This window comes from Acipenser ruthenus, chromosome 19 (assembly GCF_902713425.1).
Source record: "Acipenser ruthenus chromosome 19, fAciRut3.2 maternal haplotype, whole genome shotgun sequence".
In the NCBI taxonomy this organism is placed as follows: Eukaryota; Metazoa; Chordata; class Actinopteri; order Acipenseriformes; family Acipenseridae; genus Acipenser; species Acipenser ruthenus.
Window position 1 is genome coordinate 30,234,804 of NC_081207.1, and position 7,697 is coordinate 30,242,500.

A 7,697-nucleotide genomic window follows, 5' to 3' on the forward strand; every position below is an offset into this window, starting at 1 on the left:
TCCACGCCTTCCCAATTGCACATTTTTTTTCTTCTGTTTTTTTTTTTTTTTTTTTTTTTTAAACAATGTAACCATGATTTTGAATGTGCAGTTGCACCATCTGGAACGCTTGGAAGTTGGGTTCTCACACGCCTACATGAAAACTGAGATCATTGCACAACATCAGGCTCTTAAGAATATGAATCAATTATTTTTATTATTATTACACATGTGGATTTGAGTAGCTCAGTTAAAAATGAAAATCGCTTTAAAATAACATTTGCTGAATCCACGTGAACGATAACCCATTGTCAAGTTTATTAAAATTGAGTTTCACCGTAAAAAAAGGCCACATTTACTCCTTAAAGAAGAATATATTGAACATACATTCACAGAAGTCACTCATTCGTTTATTAAGACAAAGTGTTTGTAGGCACCATATTAGCAGTGGTTAAAGTGGAAATCTGGAGGGAGGGCAGTAGGTTCTGAAATAACCACTGCATATTGGAGTTTACCATGGGGTGACACAGTCATTCTGTTTAAGGTTGGAGCCAGGAGACAAGCGAGTCAATCTTAGCGGATCAATCCTGTGAACTTGTTAAATCTGTCTGTCTTTGGGGTATTGTGAGTACTACTCACAGCAATGTCTTGCACTTAAGATCTTGACTATTCAAACTGAACCTTCCTAGTGATGCATTCTGACAGCACAGCACACCCCAGTTTAGCAATGTTACTTTCTGCCAGTCACTCCCGCTACTGGAGAAACACAATCCACGCAATGCCCACAGCGTGATCAAAATAGCGTCTTCCACTAATTTCATTAGCATTGACCAAAGCTTCTGAAACGTATTTTGGCATGCTTGCGAAATAAGTGTCTGTTGATGACGCACACATGTTGTTTAAGCTTTTAATAGAAATTATTAGGCAATGTGTCATCAACAGGCTTCATATCAGTTTTAAACAATAATACCAAAAAATAATAGGATGTGGATTTATCTACACATACACAATAAGGATGTATTCACATCAAGGACTGCTGGTGATAGAACTAATCATAGAAGTAATACAACGATCAGAACTGGATGTTTATAGTGAATTACTCTTCTACTATAATGCAAGTCTTCTAAACTGACTTCTGTCCAGAGAAGTAGGCAAGACCTTCTATACAAGAAGCCTACTCTTAGCTGTCTTTGGAAGAACTATTGATTATTCTAAATTTGCTTTAAAAAAAGAAACCCAAAGAGAAACCATCTAGGTTTTCTTCCCAGATTCTGCATCCTAAACCAGACCAGGCCTGCATTTTTTAATTGTTGTTTTTAGCGTCTTGCCTCACCATTGTGGTGGGGCCGAAAACTGACTGTCTCCATAACAACCACCTATTATACCAAACTCACTTCTGATTGGTGGAGAAACAAACTGCTGGACCAATCTTCGACTGATCTTTTCTGTAATTAAAGACAGCATTACAGTTTAAAAAAAAAAAAAAAGGAAAGCAAGTTTATTAATGGTGTTGGTTGCCAAGTCCTCCTGTTGCAGTGGGCAGCTGTATTTAAAACAGTTAACAAAGCACATGGAGGAATCAGACACATCAGTACTGAATCAGGTCCGTCTGTAAACAGCACTGACAATCCTCAAACAGACAAGACACGATTGCTTCTAGTTTAATTACTGCTTGGCCTCTCAGCAGCAAGGCGTATGGAGTAATGTAATGCGATTGTGAGTTGTGGGGCTGTGGCTGCCCCAGAGCAGTATGTCACGGGGGCAGACAGGGAGACTAGACAGCCCTTGCAGCTCTGTCAGTCATACTGACATTACCCTTCAAAAGAAAATGTGGACCTGCCATCCTCCAGCAGACCACTTTCTGCAACAAACAGGGAGACTGCTTATAAAATGATACAAATTGCAATACAAATTCCTTTTCATATATAGCACCCTTCACGCCATGGCATCCCAGAGCGCTGTACAGAGTTAAAAACAAAACAAGAGCGCTCCTATGTACCATACACTCCAGCTCCAACCAATTACATAAAAGCACATTCAAAACAGTATGTTTTCAATTTAGGCTGAAAATAATCCAGTGTTTCAACCTGCCTAATAGAGGAGCACAACAGCAAAAAGCTCTGGCTCCAGCTGATACAAAATTAAAATGATGCATGAATGATTTTTTTTTTTGTTCTATGTCATCAGACTACATTCTGCACCTTGCATGCATGTACAATACACATGTACAGTACTGCATGTTACTGTACGAGAGGTCTAAAGCTCAGTATAACACATCCAGGTACTGTTTTAAGCCTATCAGACTAGCTCATATTAAAGTGACCTCTTCATCCAGGTATATACTACGCTGCATGACATATACACTCACACATATTGTAACACTTCATTTAAGGGTTTATTGCTGTGGTTAGGAATGTACTGAAGGTTAGAGCGCGTTTTGACTTTTAAATCACTTTAGAAAGAAGCTAGAAATGTTGCATAAGCACCAACTTCATTAAATAAATCAATGGGCTTTATAGTATAAGCAGTCAAAGTTGCATCAGTAGGCATACTCACTCTGCATGTTATGGCAACACATTTGACAGCATTGTTCTGAATGCTTCTGTGCTGTGTGGGTTTCCAATGTGATTGTGCAGAATGACGCACGTGGTACAGTATTATGTAGTCTCTGTTTCACTTCTTCACAACCCGACCCCTCCTTTTCTTCTGTCTACCTATTTTTGATGCTTTACCCATGGCTTTTGCAGAAGAATGCAGAGCATGTTTTAGTAGGATCACGCATCGTCTCGTAATTGATTTGAAAAGTTGATATTGTTTTTAGATCAACTGTGATAAAGCTCTTCAGATCAGTTATCACAATTACACTGAATAACACAACCAAACTATGCTTTTCTCATGACCTTTGATACATGTTAATGTTTAATGTCACCAGAAACAGTTGCTTGCAAGAAGTAACAAATGGAAGAAACAGCTACTGTCCTGTACTTGAGTTATCTATTGCAACTGCACTTTCTTTTCATAGGGGGGCAGCCTTGGCATTACTTTAATATATTCTTCTGCATTGAGAATGTGTTAAGTGATATTCAACCACTCTACAGATAGTAGAGTACTGTATATTCTGTGAGATTTGGGAAAGTGTGGAAGATTTACAGTAACTGTTACTGTAGCGGCTTAGATGTCATTTCAAGTGACAGAATAAGGCGATGACTTACTGTAGATGCTGATGGCATTTCAAGTTTTATTATTATTATCAATGATACAATATGTTATTGCGCACTTTACATTTATTACCGGTTAACAGCTAGCTTACTAACATGTATTTTTTTCTTAACAGTTAGTTAACATATAGGAACTTAATCACAAACTATTTTAAAAGTACTGTTGTCTTTAAAAATACCTTTACACAAATGTAAATATATTGAAGTATTGAGAGCTTTGAGCACAATGCCAGTGATCTGCCAGGTGAGCTGTGTTCCATACACTCTGCATGACAAGAAACGCAATATCCACAGATAATGGCATTCGTGTCTATGGGAGTCTTAATAACTGATTAAAAGCGTCTGACAGCCAACTAGCCAGCTATCGGAGAATCCCAGTGACACTGCAGGAAAACAAAGGATACAACAGCAGGGATTCCTAGTATTAGTAACACTACACTGACTCCTCTGGATGCATGATAGGGGCCCAGGAGTACTGACCCTGCCTATCCTCCCGAGTCGCATGCAGCGAATGCAGATTGGGATCCCTGCTTCAATGCTGCTCGGCTGCAGGCATCAAGGTTTAATTCAAGAATGGATGAAACACTTTGAAAATATGACCCCATGACTCTTAATCGTATATAGCAAAGCATTGTAGTATAGCGGGGTCTATGACAATACTGAGCTAGACTGCCAAGCTATTTGCTTCAGATTGAAAGAAACAACTACATTAAAGACTGTACAGTATTTATCGAGATTACTCATGACTTCAAGGCAATGTTGCATTTTACCTCCTGAAAAATACATTTTACTCTCAGTGTTAAAATTAGGGTAAGTTACTCCCAGACCCAAACCCTTATCTGGAGCGCTGATAGCAAGTGTGCTTATAGAACGATTCAGAAATGCGTACAATTAGCTGCACTGCACTTTGGGGAAATAAATCAGGAGATCATGCTAATCAGGGCTCCAGGATTGTGTAAAAATAGATTCACGTAATTGTCTCACCGGGCTATCAGTTTCAGACTCAAGATATTCACAGCACATTTTAGCATTGTTTTGTGTCATGTTCTATACACATGTGCAAGCACTTCCTAAATGACTAATTCACCCTGATCTTATGTAATGTTTTCTGCTTGCTATTTAGATTCACATTGTAAATCCGTTTTTGTTGCAGTCAATACATAGTCATTTTTTAAAAAAAATACATTATTAATAATAGCTATTAATGCTAAAAAGTGGGTCAACAAAATGCTCACTTTAGATCGTTAAAATAGATCCTCTGCCTTCCGACACGTCAGTTTGAACCCGACTCTTATCCCGAACGTTGTTTCTATCATACAACGAAACACTTTTCTGCTGTTTTCAGACAGGTGGAATGGGTGCAATTGACATAAAGGTGGCGGAATAACTATTCCGTATTTAAACGAGAAAACAATACGATAATACTAATAATAATAATAATAATACTAATAATACTAATAATAATAATAATGTATTTATTAAATGATTCCATACTGTTTGAAATATGTTCCCTCCTCCATTAGGATTCTGAAACAGGCAGAACCATTGTTGACAGAAAATACTCAATCCGACCACCTCAACTCTTTCGATTTTTGCACGGGGGGTATGTTAATTAGGTACCCACTTAATTTGCATAGTTCCTCATACTGACGGAATTTGGGTTTTGCACTGTTCTCATCCTGTCTGGCCATTTCAGATTTTTGCTTGGAACACGAAAAACGGCAAATTAAAACACCGCTACAGAAGTGCTCCCAGACTGTCGGAAAAGCTGATTCAGCGGCTCTGTCATCTGTTATACACAAACAAGCACACAGCTCCGGTCAGAAAGAGCATACTATAAACCGGTTTTATGTTAGAATAAAATCTGATGAAAGCAGCATACATACATTAGAGGAGATTTCATTTTTATTGTGTAGTATTATGACAGCTGGAAAAATAAATGTACCTTGTTTCCATGGAAACTAGGGTGCTAAGCCTTCTCTTTGAATTCCACCAAGTTACACGGCTGCAATTCTTCACCTGCAGCGCTGAAACTATGTGCAAGTTTATAATGTTTACACTCAACAATGACAGACAAGCAAACTGCGCGAATGGGGGGGGGGGGATAGAAAACATAAAATCAAACGCAACTCAACAAAACCCAACAGCAGGAGGCACACGCTGCTCACGGGAAAATGACTCGCTGTTAAAATGCCCTCAGTCCTTTGCGTGGGTACTGAGTTATATGGTTTTAAAAGCGCCTTTAGCGCCATCTAGTGGGAATGTTCATTTTCTGCAGTTCTCAAGCAAAAGCCAGGCTGTTATTAATACGGTGTTTTTCTGTAGCTGTTTGCCATGCAGTCAAATCAAACAAAAATCCGAAAATTGGGATCTAACTTTTGAGGTTACATTGCATAAAATCACATTGCATAAAATCTAAGAGAAACAGAAAAAGGAATGGAAGACACCCTTGCTCAGAATGAAACCTCCATTGAGAGTGCTGAAGAGACCTTGAAATATAGAACTTAGTTGTTCTAGTTTTGTAAAATTGTGTTTTAGCGCTTTCAAAAAATAGTTAATTAAGGACTGGAGTAAAGGCTGTGGAAAAACGTCCCAGTGTGCCTTCCAATATAAGAGAATGAGTATTTGAGAAACACCCAAGTCGCTATTTTAATAATTAGCTACAACGTTGATATTTAAATCCTCTATTCACAGTCTTTAAAGTCTATTTGGATGATTGAATAAAGTTTGAAGATCATGAATCGGGTCTAATAAACCTGTTGTTGGCCTTTTAAAGAACCCTGCTTCAAAATTCATGCATTAATGCCAAACCTCACTTCCTGTTTTGCATTCTGTCCCTCAGTGCTGCACAACAAAGCAAAGCGCATTATGTAACCGTGCACGGGCTGTCACTATAGATGCTGTGGGGTGATAGAGAGATAAGAAGAGAAGGGGTCTCATGAGAAAGCCCCAGGAATGGCTCCCTTTCTGATTAAGCCCTTGAAACAGAGTCCTGCTGCTGCTTGACTAAAGGGAGGCTCCTAGCCAGTTACCATTACTGTGCTGATCTCCAGAGACACGGAATGCATTAGGAAATTAATTAGGAAATCTTACACAGGCTCATTTTATATTTGTATTTTTATCAGCTGGTTGTGTGCGCTGTAATAAAAATAAATAAATAAATAGATTTGAACAGGCATGTGGGACCTATGACAAATCCAGAGGTCATACCTGATAGTAATACACATACAAGCCGATTTTGCGATTGACAAAATGAGGGTGCGTTTTCATAACAATATAGTTAAATAACAGTTAGATGCCAGTTTCAAATGCTTAAAAAAATTACAAAGTAGTCTGTCCTCAAAATGAGGACAATGGCACCTAATGGGTTAATACACATGCACTGACTGACTTGGTGGGTAGGCGATCAGGCAAAAAGGCAGGGAATCAGGCACCTGTTGAAATAGTGATGCCTTCACGCACTTTTATTTAACAGTGCTCCTGATAAATATCTTTCTTTACTAAGCGTGTTATTGTTGTTTTTATATTTGACTGATTCAATGGTAAAAAAAAGAAAAAACAAGAAAAATATTATTTTGCCATTAAACAAGTCTTTAACCTTCGATCTCAGTACTCAGTATTAACTAAAGTAAGGCATTTTAAAACAATACAATCTATATTATCAATTCCTTACAGGAAAATCGCTGTCCCTTCAATAGTAAGACCACCCTCTTAATGAGCCCACAGTTTGTACTGTAGGTTCCTAGGCTGGCCTTAACCCTACTTTGTAATGTTTTGGAGCATTTTTAAGTGGCATCTTAACTATATTGTTATGATAACTTACTCTAATTTTGTTAACCGCACATGTTAAGTCTAAATGTGACTGTTAATCCTGCAGCTATATCCTAAAGATGATACATTTCTTGGTGTTTTTTCCTCCCCACAGTGATGATAAAGCTCCATTTTCTCTGTGTTGAGCTTTCAACAAGTTCCCCAACAGACCAAGCTGAGATCCTAGTTTTGTGCACCACATGCAGCCTGTGCTAGTGTAGATGGAGTCAGATAGGAATCCTAATTATTATACCGAATTCTTTAAAATACAAGATTAGCATTGTATCCACGGAATGATTAAAAGAGCTGTTATACCATTGTGGGTTCTTTTAAAACACTGCATAAATGTAGGCCAGGTGTGTAGATGTATAGCCCCCCCCCCCCCCCCATTTATATAATTATACAAGCTTTTATGAGTTATTTCAGTAAGCTTGTTCATATTGAAATTTTATGGAAATGTTTCATGTGCTCTCCTGACCCACACATTTGTTTTTGAATAAAGATATACCCATTACATACAAACCTAATTAGAAACACACACTCCTACTCGCCCTTCATCGTCTGTTATCACGACTGCAGGACGAGTGCTTGCACAGTTTATTTTCTGCAAGCCTGTTATCATGGCTGCAGGACGAGTGCTTGCACAGTTTAGTTTCTGCAAGCCTGTTATCACGGCTGCAGGACGAGTGC